At 40.8% G+C, this 15,764-nt stretch overlaps 1 protein-coding gene across 6 annotated transcripts in view; it reads right to left on the minus strand.

Moving 5' to 3' along the window:
* The window catches only part of wnt5b (wingless-type MMTV integration site family, member 5b), a 70,739-nt gene that overhangs the window by 27,416 nt on the left and 27,559 nt on the right, over positions 1-15,764 (minus strand). The window contains exons 1-2 of one of the 6 annotated variants that reach the window (XM_057323936.1): positions 14,138-15,758; positions 13,316-14,027 (exon numbers count right to left, since the gene is read on the minus strand). The exons of 2 other annotated variants lie outside the window; for them this stretch is intronic. The gene's annotated coding sequence lies outside the window, so the exon portion shown is untranslated. Of the gene's footprint in view, positions 1-13,315; positions 15,759-15,764 lie in introns of those variants that run through there. 3 more of the 6 variants (XM_057323934.1, XM_057323937.1, XM_057323933.1) reach the window with 3 other exon arrangements.

The following is a 15,764-nucleotide window of genomic DNA, read 5'->3' on the forward strand; positions in this document are numbered from 1 at the left end:
ATAAAATAGCTCTTACAGCAGGCAACAGGGTCATTTGAACAAAGCAGTTGGAACATTGGCGGCAACCTGTTAAGGCTCTTCCAGCACCTGTGGTTGAAGGTGTCTCTGGGCTACTGTCAAGACGCTTTGAAGTTTTCGACCGATCCAGAAGGGTGAGGGGGGGGTTATTTTGCTCTCGTCTAAAGTTGCAGGCACTTTTAAAAGGCACACGTGATTTGCTCGGAGAGCCAAAATTCAAGCACAGATCAAACGATCCCATCATCCGATTAAAGTCGCTTAATGTCTGATGGCCAGATCTGAAATAAATGTGTGATTTAGCCCAAGCAGAAGGTTGAGAGTTCAGAAAAGGTGGCTGAAAGCTCTGCCGGCTACAGATCCCTGGAAAATGGAGAGGAATTTGTGAGTCACTGTTTGACTTCGCTGTGTTAGAAAAAGCGGTGTGGTTGGAGAACCCTGTCTGACTTTTGGAGACTGGCACCCTCTAGCAAACATGGCACACGCGAGATGCTGTAGTTTCGTCGAGGTGCTGTATTTCCTCTCTGTGTGTGGTATTGCTGTGTTTATCTGTTCAGAACAATAGCAGGAAAATGAAATCTCTTGGTCAATTCTGCACAGGACAAACACGTCAGGTTTAAGACTCTCTCTCTCTGTGTGGTTTGCACTACAGAAAACCTTAATCTTAACATTTTTTGCATAGGAATCATGTGCTGGAGGTTTAAGAGATTGCTTTGTGACTGCCCCAAATTCAGATTCAAAGTTTTAAAACACAAATACATGTTCAGGTCACCCCAGAATTAATAGTAGTATGTACTGTGACAGAAGGATAAAAAGGTTCTTTTTAGGACATTTATACGTATACATGTCTAAATATTTATTCATGTCTAAATATTTGCATTGTGATTTTTCATCGTTACTAATCCTCCTTTTTTATTATTGAAATGTTAAATAATAAAAACTGTATACTTAATATCATTGTAACACAATCATGAGGATGAGAGTCAACACTAGAGAATTATGAGACTATCCAGACGTATTACAATGATGAGAATCGGAGAGGTGTTTAGTTCCCATATTGTCAAAAAGAGGCATTGTCATTGTCAAAATATAGTTTCACATTTTTCCTTTGTATTTTATAGGGGGAAGATGTAACCTGGACATGGTTTTCGTGAGATTCGCTCGTGAAGACGAGTGTCTCGTGGGTTTATAGAGACATTTAGGTTTGAGAAAGAGAGTGGAATTAACTTTGCGGTGTACGCTAACTGTCTCCCATGGCTGTCAGGTTTAAGCATACCTCTCATTAGAGCTAATCCACAGCAGTCTTTTCACACTGCGGCCTGGATGACGCCCATATGGCATTTTTACGAGCAGTTGGTACCACACACAACTGTTTTACTGCACATACTGTACGTCAATTGCTTTTTTTAAGTAACCGGAAAAAGGTAGGGCTGGCGGCTAGATCGGACTACGGGTGTGCGCGCCGTGTCCAGGTTTGCACTGGTTTGCTTTGCCAGCTCTCCCCTGGTGAGGTTGTGACAGAGTCATGTGACCCTGCTGGAAGTGTGAGTACAGAGGGTCCGGAGGCAGGAGACCCAATCTGTCACCTTTCGCCCCACCCTTCACACGCGTTCTGAGAAACAAATTTACAACGGCAAAGTTGCACCTCGCACAGGCACACAAAGCCACACACTTCAAATTGTAGGCAAAATGTAGGGAAATGAAGGAAAACGCCAGAGCTATTCTGTCCAACTTGTTTCTGTGCGTCTTAGGGACTGTGTGCAAACTCTCTCCATGTAAGACACACGTAAACGATCAACTCGCTCTTATTTTTTCGCCCTTCTTCATTGCTCCCTTAAAAAAATGGCATTCGGCTCGTGTTGCACCAGTTTTTCCCCTTTGTTCAGATTGTATTAGGTGACGGGTCCAAACGTTCATATCTACTTTCATACGGTGTGAAATGCAGCTCTCCGGCAGCACTCTGGAGGCAGGAGGTCTGTGCATGAAAGAAACTTGAGCGCGAGACTGAAAACCACACCGCACAACAAAAACAATTCAGGAAAAAAACAGCGCGGAAGCTTTGTTGCTTCTAAACCGGCCCGTTTTAACGTTAATCCTTAACCTAAAATTGTCAGGCTGTGCACGCACACCTTTTGTTAAAGTTGAGAATATAAATTGACTGTTATAAAATGTCATTACAAAACAGATACGGCTCTGGCTGCTGATTGGTCAATGCAGTATTTCAGATATACAATATATACACTATATTTACAGTTGTGATGCAAAGCACCCGCTCACATTGCTATACAAAAAAACATCCCTAAAAAAACATAAACTTTGGTTCGCACGTCAGTGACTGTATCTTCTAGTGGAAGGACTATGCTTCATACATTTGTTTAATAAAATAAAACTTGAATGCTTTTGTGCCCTCAAACATCATATAACCCACTTGTAGCTTGATGGTGCAGTGTATGAAATTTAGCGGCATCTAGTGGTGTGGTTGAGAATTCACATTTTCGCTTCTTTGCCAAGGGAGATAACATATGTATGAAATTAGTATTTACGTACTGTCCGTTTAGGGCTAATGTAGAAACAAATGGCAAATTTCATGCTGGGGGACCCACGGTGTACGTAGATAGAAATAGCTTCATTATATAAATTCTTTATACACCTATAAAGACAGTTATGTATATTATATTGCATTTCTGTCAATAGATCCTCCAAAAATGTCACACTGGACCTTTAATAAAAACATACAAAAAAACTATAGCAGGGAAAGTGCTTTTGGGAATCAGGAAAGCGGATGCTTTGGAAACCACAGTGTAAAACACAAGACATTTTTTGGCTTTGTAATGTTAAAGGTAAGAGCTGATAGACGAGTACATGAGTGTGTGTGTTCAAAGTCCGGGCTACGGGCCGACTTCACAGTAGGAGATTTGTTGTTGCACAGAGTGTGGGTGGTATGGGTGTGTGGTGCACAGAATCCACTCAAAGGAGAAAGAGAGACTAAAAGGAAGAAACAAGACGAGAGATGGATGACAGAGTATACTACTGTAGCTAAAACCACTCCACACATACGGCAGCCTCGGTCCGCCATCGCCAAACCCCACGCAGTCAGTTTAGCCGCTCTCAACGGGGGGATATATTTTTAAAAGTGCCATTTGGAATCGCCCGAGAGGTCCAATTCATAATGTTTTGGTAACTTTCAAGCACTACATATACAAAAAGCACCGTAGGTCCAATGCATTTATAAATCTAATGGAATTTGTAACATGGCTTCAACGTGGTTGAAGCTGGATCAAATTATTGGTCGAGAAATGGAATAAAGATGTATCCTGAGTGAGATAGGAAAAAAAACGGGCAAATCTGGATTAAATAAATCAAAGTAGATCCAATATGGCATCATAGGCATAACAAGGAAATTGGCTTTACCGCCGTACCACAGATTAATGACAGGCATCCACAGAGTGACAGAAACAAATGGCTTTGAGGGATATAAAAGAATGACAAGATCTTTATTTGAATGATAAAACTATAAAATGAACAGTCTGCCCATCATTTACTCACACCTCTGTCATTACTAACCCATGATGATAACTATGTTCTATATACTCCAACAGACAAAATTGCAGTAGTTTATATGACAAGGGTACTCTTTTTTTCTATCTTTTCTGAAGCCATACAATAGGTTTGTGTGTAATAACAAGGTGGAACTGTATTGATATGAACTGAAAATCATGTGTTTGCAATAGCTATCCTGGCACTAGCATTGTTATTATTAAATATATCAGACTTCTTTGCCCCCCTCTCTCTCTCTTTCTCTCTCTCTCTTTATGCATTAAATGTTTAAAAACATTAAAGTTTGTGTCAAAATCTCACATCTCTCTCTCTCGCTCTCTCAGAGACTAGGAAAAGGCAGTGTTATTCAACAGGAAGTGAAGCACGTCTCTAGAGCTTTAAGGACAAATAGACCGGTTTGATCAAGTTTAGTGCCGGGCTCTCCTGAGCCCACCTCTCAATACCCGCTCTAGTACACAAACACAGGAGAGCGCAGGGAATGAATAAACACTTATAGCTTCATCTTGCCTGATTCAACTCTATGTTCAATTCTCTCTCTTTCAAAGGCAAGACAGAATGTGTGAGATATCTCAGAGAATAAGTAATGTTCAGAATCCTGTTCTAAACACAATCAAAAAGATTGAAAATGCCCTGACAAGATGTAAATACAGATTTTAAAACACTACTTCCGATTTCACCTGCCGTGGTATTTCCATCCGATACCATCACTGCACCGTGGCACAGCTGCAAAACTTCCGTTTCTGTTGGAGATTCATGAAAGTGAGAAAGAATTTAGTTACAGACTGTTACCATTTTCAGCCCAAAGAGTGAAACACAACAGTGCTGGAATTGTATCTAAAAACAGGATAGAATATAGATGAATGAACACAGCTGCACAAGAAGCTGCACATTAACAGAGCAGAACCCACAGGGCTGAATGCACAAGGCCTGGCAGCTCAAAGAGTAGCTAACCTCAAACTGTAACGTCAGCAAAAAGTCACCTACCATTGTTTTAGCTTTCAAAAGAACACACACAGTGTACGTTACGGCTAACAGGAAGTGTGGGGTGTAGGGCTGGCATTCACTGAAACAAAGCGATAGCTCACCCAAAAGTGAAAATTCATCATTTACTCACCCTCACGTCATTCCAAACCGGTTTGACTTTTTTTCTTCTGCAGAACACAAACGAAGATATTTTGAAGAACGCTGGTAACCAAACAGCACTGTACCTCAACGACTTCCATTGTATGGACACAAAGGGACATTTTTCCAAATATCTTCTTTTTGTGTTCCACATAGGAAAGAGTCACATACAGGTTTCGAACAACATGAGGGCGAGTAAATGACGAGTGGCCAAGGAGAATCGGTTCGTCTGTTCCTGAAATAAATGCTTTGTAGGATGACTGCATTGCTTTTGGTCATTTGTGCTGTGCTAAAGAGCCGAAAGCGATGCAGGAATATGAAACCACATACAGTACACTGGGCAGCACTGAGCCCATTCCTGCACCTCATTTCCTCTCTTTCTCCATCCTGCCTTTTCTCCGTCTCACTTTGTGGCAGCCGTCCATCTCTTCCCTTTTCTCTCAGCCCACTGTAAAATGCCATGCTCTCTCTCTCTCTCTCTCTCTCTCTCTCTCTCTCTCGCTCTGAGATTTAGAGGCTCTAAGTGTGACATGGAGAGGCACAGCTTGTGTCTGCCTCGAGGCAGCAGTCCGAGTCAGCCGGGGAAATGTCTGACGTTATCGCCATGCGGTATGCAAAGTATTCGTTCTCTGCCTCCCCCTTCATCCATCCTTTCTCTCTTTCTCACCAAATCTGTACTCTGTTTTACATTTCTGACATCTCTGTCCTTTTCTCTAACCCTTTCTAATTCCACCTCCATCTGAACATTTTACATATTTATTTGAGTATTTCCTCACATAAACTTGTGTGCAACACCTTCACAAATCAACTTGCATATAACCTTCTGTTTTTTTAACGTTTTCTACTTTTTCCATCTGTTCTTCCTCCCGCTTCCTCTCTCTCTCACACTCGCCCGCTCGCTGCAGTGGATGCTGGGAAACAGTGGATAGTGTTTTACTTTTGTGCTGCCACTTCTCTCTTTTTTTGCTTTGTCACTCAACGCGACATGTCCTGTCACATGGTCCATTCGCTTCGACAGACACAAGGCCAGAGAATGCTGCCTGTCGTTCTATTTTCTCTCTTTCTCATGAGCTCTCTCGATCAATCTTCCTCGCTCTCTTTTCAGCTCTGTGTCAATTCCAAGACAGGAACTGGAAACTCTGTATTGTGCTGATTTTTATCTGTTGGTGTATCAGAATATGGATTATGAAGACACGCATTTAAAGTAAAGACCAATTGTATTTCTTAATATGATGTCAAAAACATGCTAGCAGTCAAATACACTAGTGACAAAAAATGGCTGTTTGTGTCTGTAAGTGCGGATGGAGCCAGAGAGAAGGAGAGAGATAGAGGTTGATCTGGAGTGACCTTATTAGGGAACTAATGTTCGTACATTTCAGTAACATCCACCCGCTCGTGTTACCACGGCGATGACACGAGACTTCAATTAAATGTAGCTGAGGTGGGAATTCACATGGCCGCTGGAGTCCCTACGATAAATGAGCCATTATGAAGCTATACCTGAACATCAATCTGACCACTTAAAATCTACACGAAAACGAACTGGGCCCTTTTTACTCAATAAATGGTCCGTTTTATTGTGCACAATTTAGTATGAAGAAAGAAACAGCTGTGTATGTGAAAACCTGTGTCCTATAATTCTATTGACTTGTTTTTTATAAGACTCCTTTAAACATACACCAACACACACACTTACATACAAGTGTTAACATTCCACCAACTATCTCCTTTGACCTCTCTCCCTCTCTCTCTCTAAATGTGCCTCTTACGATTTAAGCTGACATGATTGCAGATGTGTTTTGTTTATGAATGTTAAGTGATTCTGAAAAAGAATATTCACTGCTCCTCTGTTTCTGACTCCTGTGATATTCGCCGCTATGCTTTAGAGAGCGTTAACGAAGAAAAAACAATCATTTTTTATGTGTAAATCTCCTGCACTATGATGAAGAAAATACATATATCACGGTTCGAAAAAATGATATAGGACAAACCCAGTGTGTCTGGCTTTAATTCAAAGCATACAGACTGACTGCAGAAGACCCTGGGCTTTTTTTCTCCAACCATCTTATCCATATTTAAAGGGTAAGACCTGAGTGCAATAAGTGAAAGCAGCTTTGCATACGAGATCACACCCAATTAAACGGACAGTTTCTCATTCAGGGAAGCGGGTGGGGGGGGGAGTCGAGCCAAGAATTTCTCAAAAGTTACCGCAGACAAAAGAATGAAAAAAAGGCTCCCGTAACCCTAATGTATGACCTGTCCAGAAAAAGAGAGAGAAGACGGCAAAAGAAAGTGGGCCACATATTCACATTAATGCAGATGCTTTTTCTTCAAAGTGACAAAGAACATCCGAACAATGACTCTGGCGTTGCTGCCACGCTCTAGTTGAGTTACAGTAGACAAAGTAAACAATTGCTGTTAACAATTGTATCTGGTTTAGTTTACATAATACTCCATTAGCACAAAAATACAAAGAACAAATATACAGTATATACAGTATGGGTATAATAATGCAATTTAAGGTATAATCAACATTCTCGTGCCTCTGCCGCCATCTTAACGCAAAACAGAAAGACAAATACATCCCTCATGACCTCCAAAGTAGACATCACATTCTTTATCTTCACACAACCAAAAGGAAGCACTGCTCATGACCGATGCATTCATTCTCAACAACGCTTCCAAAACAGAGGGATACGAAAGCAAACAGACAGAAAAAGACTGGAAATGGGTGAAAAAACAAGCAAATAAATGAAATAATCTTGTGACTGTCAGGCACTGGAAGCGTGCCAGCGACCGGAGGATCACAGCGAGAGTGATGGGGGGGTGTGAGAGAGTCGGGGGAAGAAGCACCGTGAAGAAAAAGAATGAGGAGAACAGAAAACAAAGAAGAATGCACTGAATGTTTTAATCGTCCGGAAGAGTAAAAATAAAAGGGAGAGAGGGGTAAAAGCTACGTGTATGTTGCTTTCGCACTATTTTCTTTGCAAACAGCTATGCTCCACATGCTCTGGCAAAACGAATCGAGTTTTTGTCATGCCAATAAGGTGCACTCAAATTGGAATAGATACTACAAACTAAAAGAGCAAGAACACACACTGTCTCTTGTGAGAGAGAGAGACGGTGTGAGGGAGTATAGAGCGAGTTATATGTGAGGGATAGGATGTGTATGTGTGTGATAGAGAGAGAGAGAGTGTGTGCTGGTCAATGCTCAGCAGTGCAGGAGCTCTCAGCTGCCCAGCAGGAAAAATCCCATCATTCTCTGCATACCGTACAAATTCCAGCTCTGCTTTCACCTCCTGGCCCCACTCCTCCACACGTCCCTCCCTCTCTCTCTCTGGTCTCACAGCCTGTCTCCAGGAGTAGGAGACTTGTCTGAACTGTCTCACACCTGGGGCCTCTCGAACATTTTCCTCGCCTTTAACTGCAAACCCTTCTGCTCAGAGTCTTCATTAATACCCTACTACAAACACAATATTAAACTGTACTTCAGCATAATTTAGCGGTTTCTCACAATGTGTTTACAGACTCACATGCTTTAACATACAAAAAATCTGTTCAAATGTCAGAATTATATATATTCAATATATATATATATATATATATATATATATATATATATGTATATGACCACTTCGGAAGACTTAAACCAAGCTGGTCCAGAAAAACTACCTGTTTCAGTTTTAGAACCATACACAAACGTTTGATCAAAATACAACCATCAGAACATTTATAACCAAAGCAAAATGTTTTAAAATATTTTTAACATTTAAATATATACGCAAGATAAAAAATGAATAAAAAAATGGAACAGGAAGTGCTTCTGGACCAGTGTTTACATCTTGCGAAGTGAAATAATACAAATAATTTGCATCTCTACAACTTCTTTCTCTTTGCTATAAAACAGAAAATATTCGAAAATATTCATATTCATCCTTGGTCACGTCATCAAAATTTGCTAACTCCTATTATTCTTTTATTTTCAATTGGTATTTATTTTTATATTTCTAGAAGAAATATAATGTATAAAAAAATACATAACGCTTCAATCTAGATGTCTTCACCAATTAAAAAAATTAGTTTCAACAAATTCAAAGCTTAAAGTCTAAGATTTTTTCAAACAAAGCTGATAGTCAAATGAAGAACTTTCCACCAAATTCATGTGGGTGAGTATTTATAATACAACATGCTGATTTTTACTAGTCAACGATTTTTACAGATCTTCCAATGCAGAGGACGTCCATTACGCTCCAGCGCTCATTGTAATTTTACTCTAATCAAATTGGCTCACGGTCTCATATAATCCATGTGCTGTTGACACATCATTGAGGATATTCACACAGTCACTTTACACCATATTGAGACGAGAATTAGATCATTCCAATCATTATCTACTTATTTTTGCATATAGGTCTCATCCTGGGTGACTTGAAAAGCCGTGGTGCTTCAGCCCTAATAAAACTTGCATAAAAGCATGAAAGAGCCTTTCATGTTTCCGAGTGCATTACGCTGGGCTTTGGACCTGATGAAATACAGAAAGTGTCAGAGTTGGTGAGTTCATTACAAGCTGACTTTGAAAAACAGACTCTGACTTTGGTTCAGACTACAAACTTTAATTCTGACACGGAACAAAAATACCTTTCTTACTTTTGAAAACACAGCAGGGTCTAAACGTCTAGACCATGAATGAAAATGCTTTCTTTTCTATTATTTATGTATTTATTTTTATTGCAAAATATAATATTATCCTAACATTTTGAGTGAAATGTTTAATTAAAAGTAAACATTTACATGTTTACAAGTTTAGAAGGTTGCTATGTTTTTATTAATGTGTTAATTTCATTTATTTACTATAATAACACTAATATTTAACATGTCTTGAATCCTTAAACTTTATTTCAGTCCTAAAACAATCCTAAAACTTTTCAAAACAAATCCAGATTAAATCCCAGCATTTCAATGTGGTCTAATGGACCTAATTTCTCATGATAACGTACACAAACACACACTTTTTTTTGGTCATGGTTGGGACTTTCCAAACTGAACTATGCTATTCTCTACCCCCACCCATAAACCAAACAATTTGCATTTGTACATTTAAAGACAAAATTTAGAGGCCGTTTATACGACGCTGTTTTCAACTGAAAACTTTTTATTAGTGATGTTACGTACTGAGCCGAGGCTTCGGAGCGTGTGTCGAGAAATCCTGGAAGCTTTCAGTGAAGCGCGTATCGAGGCTTGTATCGCTTTAGACCAATGACGTCATAGATGACGTCTGAAGCGGTAAGAGCATTGCTTAACAACGCAAGGTTGTGGGTTCGATCCCAGGGGATTGCACATACCTATGTATAAATGTATAGGATAATGCAATGTAAGTCGCTTTGGATAAAAGCGTCTGCCAAATGCATAAATGTAAATACAATAATTATATTATATACCACCAGAAAATACACATTATATTCATATAAATAGATGAGTCTATGTAGAAATTGATTTTTTTTCCTTCACCGTTATTTCTAAGCCTTAACTGGCGCAAAATACAGTGCATCACAGACCACATCAGGCACATCTGTAATGTATCTGCCTGTTTTACACTCTGAGGCTTCATCTCGCCATCACTACTTTTTATGCGTTTTAGCCCTTCGTTTAGACGGAAACGGCGTTTTGGGGGACTGAAAACGCAAACTTTTGAAAACGGGTCTCAAAGTTTTCGTTTCCATCTAAACTGCAAGACGGAACTTTCTGAACGGTGACGTCACGCGCATGCGTATTACGCGTATTACGCGCTCAGTCGCGCGAGTATAGCCAAAACAATATGGCTGCTTCCGGTACTGTGAGCTCTCGATGCTCGACTATGTATTATCGTTTTTCCAGCAAAATGTGGATTTTCTGCACCGATAAGACCAGCGGAGAGACACTATTTACATTCGCCAGACTTTAAACACACATATACGTCCACCAACGGTATTAAAAAGCACTTTTGGCTTATATGCTTGCATGTGCCAAGGCACGCCCTGTTTCTTTACACAACAACATCGCCATCCACTGGCCTGGCGTGCATACTACAGCGTTTTTATCCGTTTTCCTCGATCCGCTTTGATAACGCTGTCATGTGTACGTGAAACTTTTCAGAAACGCAGCCTTAGTATGTTTCCTCATTTCCCCTCTATCAAGCTGTTTCCATTTCGTCCCCACAATGTAGTTAGAACCTCCCCCCCACCCCACCCAGACACAAACATTGTGTCCTTGTCTTTTTTTAATCTATCTTTCTGAAATGGATTGAGAGTGAACTCTCTCTCACAGAACAGGAAGATAGCAGAGCCGGGAGGAAAACAGAGCTCTTGTTTTGCCTCTTTCTCTCTCGGGGCCTCCAAAGATGCCACTCAGGGAGAAGCTATTAATCATTGACGGGCCCCCGTGGCTGTGTGTGTGTGTGTGTGTGTGTGTGTGTGTGTGTGTGTGTGTGTGTGTGTGTGTGTGTGTGTGTGTGTGTGTGTGCGTGCGTGTGTGTGTGTGTGTGTGTGTGTGTGTGTGTGTGCGTGCGTGTGTGGAGCCGCACAGACTCGGTACAGACAGGACATTGAGCGCAGTGGCTAAAGCCAGGCTGCACGCAGAAACATTAGCAGTGTTCTCCACGCCCACCCTAAAGCTGCTCTAAGACCCGGCAGCCAGTCCCTACAGCAGGTGAAAAAACTCCCTGCCGCCCCACGGACGCACAGCGAGCGATAGAAAGAAAAGAAAGCGCGATCGTGGCATGCATACACACACACAGCTGAAAACCGATCTCCCACAGGATACGCTTACAGCCCTGGCTGATGCCTCTCGCACACACTGCCAACAATGTTACACCCAGGAGAGAGTATGTGTGTGTGGGGGGCATAGTGAGAACAGAAATAAATACCAGAAGGAAAGACCGAGGGCAGGAAAAGGGCAAAAGAGAAAATGAGGGGGTGCCTTTGGGAACAGGAAAGTTGTGAAGAAAAGGCGACGGAGATGGAGAGAGAGTCGGAAAGATGCAGAAAGCGAGCGAGGCGGGAGGAAGAAACAGGCCTGAAAGTAATGTAGCTTTAATCTGGTATTTCCTTTGCAGAGTGAGAGATATTCATGAAGAACAGTGAGAGTCTCTCTCTCTCTCTCTCTCTCTCTCTCTCTCTCGCTCTCTCTATCTCACAACAGCGACTGCTGGCCTACGGACCAGCTGCAAGGCAGCGCTGTCCTCACTGTTCATTGGACCATAACAAGACCCATGTCCACTGTATTACCTAACACACACACACTGAGGAAATGAGGTGTACAGTCATTCTGCCTCCAGACCACCCTTGTAAACACACAGAGACGTAATCCAGGTGGACTCGACACTCAAGCACGCACACACAAGCACAGCATAACAATATTTCCCGATCAATTGGATTCAGAGTACATGTCATGTCTAAGTTTGACAGTGAAGAAAACAAGGCTGTGACGTCTCATACTATTTTAAGGGGCCAGATCAGTTTTAATGTTCACAACCCATGTTTTATGGAGTTATTTGCCGGCCTTTGGAAATCCAAGACAGCTGAACGGTCGACAAACAGGTACGCAACAGAACTGTCTAAATTAAACATCTGACCCTGAATTTGATTGTGCCTATCCTAGCTATCATGATTCTTTTGGACATGAACATGATTTATGATCAATCTGACCGTTGTGACTCAAACCTGGAAACTGAGCAGGATTAAATACATCTGAAACAAGCATCTACTCATAAAAAGATTAATAAGCAGCAGTACATGCTTCAAGGGTTTGAAAAATTATGACATTGACCATTTGGAAAGAAGTGGAAGGGACCACTTTACAAGAAAAAAAAATCGCACATGATAAATAAGAATACATGTAAAAAGATCACTGGAGTGGGTCTTTGTGGTACAGTGGACACACAAACAAGTGAGCTGTAGGCAACTAAAACTAACACTATAGTACAAAGTTTTAATTTGATATATTATTAATTATGAGTTATGCAACTCTGAAAAGCACTGTTATAAGCAAGTAATGCAAGGGAGATCTGGTAAAAAAGACATTGTTTTAAAGGTGAATTTAATCAATGAATTATTTATTTGTTCTTAAATTATTACTATTTATGTTCATCTGTTGGTTTTACAAAACTGAGAGTTTGAGAAATTGATTGCAAAACCAATTATTTAAAATAAAAAAGATATAAGTAAAAACATAAATATTTATAATAAATAAAACAAATAAATAAATATAGTAAATAAATATTATATTTATAAAAGTATATTTATTAAATTAATTAATAACATTCATTATTAATATTTTGTTTTTTGCAAAAATCGAATAATATTATATATTTTGTTTTTATTAAACATTTAGTTTAATAGTTTTCCCCCATTGACACTCTAGTTATTATTTTAGATGACAAATACAGCTACAGCTTAAATTAAATTTTCAACAAAACTGAATCAAGGTCGTATACACAAGCATGCACACGTGATGCCCTCCTGCATACATACATTCAAATCTGCATGCTATCCCAGAATCCATCCCTGGCCCCTTCCGTCGAGGAAGAGCTTGCACAAGGGGTGGAGCTGTGATCATACTGAACACAAGTCACACTATAACTCACCAGCCAGGTGAAGACATCACACCTTATGAGTCTCTAAACCGCAGTTAGTGGACTGGTCGAGAAATATGACTGTGTGTTTCATCTGTGCGTCCTTTGCATCTCTTTTCCCACCTCTGCGTCTATCACAAATCCTCTCTCTCTCTCTCTCGCTCAGCTCACCATTTCAAAAAGGGTGCTGTACCGTGTCCGGGGGTTATCGTGGCATAGTGACACAACATAAAAGATGCTACCTAATAAAACAGGAGAGACAGAAGCAGAGAAACAAAAAGAAAGCTTGTTCAGTGTGGATCAGAGTGCCTTCCACCCCCTCCATCTCTCTCTCTCTCTCTCTCCTCTCTGGTCCATCACCTGCTGTGGTCGGTCCTGAGGCAGCAGGCAGGCAGGCAGATGGGCAGCTGGCCAGACAGGGAAGACACGGCCGGTCTGGTCTACGCTGGGCCGGGTTTAGACCATGTCCCTGGTCTTCTGAGGCACGGAGCCGCCGGCTAGAGCCGCTTTCATCGTCCCGGTAGAATTAATCACCAAAGCCTTCAAGCTGCCAACCAGCAGAGAAGACTGTCAGCCAAGAGGGTTCTGGCACCATCCCAGTTCTCTATCCCTGCAGGGGCCCTTCTATCAGATCAAAGACTGCCACCATCACCCCCCTCCTCACCCCACGCCGGATCACCGCTTTCCTTTTCTGTGGATGTGGCAGAGGGGATGTAGATGATTCCTGAGATTTTGTGAGGAAAGAGATGAGGACGTAGATAAGTGTAATTAGATTCGGAATCTCTAATGAGGCACGCGCTGTTTCTCTCCGAGCTCGAGGAAGATGCGAAGCACCTGCTCAGAGGGCAAAATCACTCCTTCCACGGGCACCTCGGCCAAGATCATCCCCATGACAACCACGAGCCAATGAGACCGCTGACACACGGGTCACACAAGCCTCCCACAGCACTGGACAAAACGTCTGAGACTATAGGAAATACTTCCGATCCATCCTACGAGACAGCTCTGTCAAGCAGCTTGTGAAAAACAGGTAGTTTTAACTGTTACTACCAAAATACAATGATATTGAATTAACATGTGATGTTTAAACAGTACAATATTTATTTCATCACACTAGAGCAGTGGTCACCAACCCTGCTCCTGGAGATCGACCGTCCTGAAGATTTCAGCTCCAACCCCAATCAAACACACCTGAACTGTCTAATCAAGGTGTTCAGGTTGCTTGATCATGACAGACAGGTGTGCTGAAGCAGGGTTGGAGCTGCAGTCTGCAGGACGTTCGATCTCCAGGAGCAGGGTTGGTGACCACTGCACTAGAGGATAATTAACATATACAGTATTATTAGTCAAGTATTTTGGCAGGAACTACGCATACATTTTCAGGGAAGTGTGAAACTCAAATTAAGCAAATAAAAAAAGAGTGTAGCAACAATTTTAACTGAGGGTTCAAATTTGGTTGACCCCCACCCTGACCTTTTACATTATTTCAACGCCCATGAGTCAGCATATTCTTTCTTTTTTCTGTCTTTTTTCTGTCTGTCTCCATTTCTTTCCTACTATTTATTAATTATTTTTTCATTTATTCGTTCTGTCTGTCTTTCTAGATACTTTCTAGTTTTTTTTTCGGTCTTTCTGTCTGTCAGTCTCTCTGTCTGTGTCCGTCTACCTTTCTGTCTTTATATTTGTTCGTTCTTTCTTTCTGTTTACCTTTTCTTCAATTAGTTTGTTCTTTCTGTCTGTCTTTCTCCCTGTCTGTCTGTCTGTCTGTCTTTCTTTCTTTCTTTCTTTCTTTCTTTCTTTCTTTCTTTCTTTCTTTCTTTCTTTCTTTCTTTCTTTCTTTCTTTCTTTCTTTCTTTCTTTCTTTCTTTCTTTCTTTCTTTCTTTCTTTCTTTCTTTCTTTCTTTCTTTCTTTCTTTCTTTCTTTCTGCTTGTTTGTTCTGCCATTTATGTTTTCTATCTGTCTGTCAATCTCTTTCTCCGTTGGTCTACCTTTCTTCTTTCTTTCTGTCTGCTTGCCTCTCTCTCTCACTTGGTTTTATGTTTACCAAGGATATGTTTATTTTTGGTGTGAAGTATAAGAAAGAATGGAAAACAAAGTGTACACTTGGTAACTTTCTACTGGGACAGGCAAAGTTGGCTATTTTAAAATCTCACACATGTAAAAATGAAGGGGCGAGTACTGATTTGCTTGGAATGTTTAAATCTCTAGTGGAGTTCCGAGTTGCTGTAGAATACACATACTGTAAGTTAATAAAGAATATGTACTGTTTTGATGTGAGGTGGAGTGAGGAAGATGCTCTTGTGGTAAGAGATGAGACTGGAGAGTTACGTTTTAATTGGTGATTTTTGGTTTTAGTTTTGGTTTGTGTTAACTGTGAAGAATGTTGATTATTAAAAGAGTTTTAAAAGTCAAAGTCTCTCTCTCTCTCTCTCTCTCTCTCTCTCTCTCTCTCTCTCTCTC

The sequence above is a fragment of the Triplophysa rosa genome, linkage group LG24 (genome assembly GCF_024868665.1).
Source record: "Triplophysa rosa linkage group LG24, Trosa_1v2, whole genome shotgun sequence".
Classification (NCBI taxonomy): Eukaryota; Metazoa; Chordata; class Actinopteri; order Cypriniformes; family Nemacheilidae; genus Triplophysa; species Triplophysa rosa.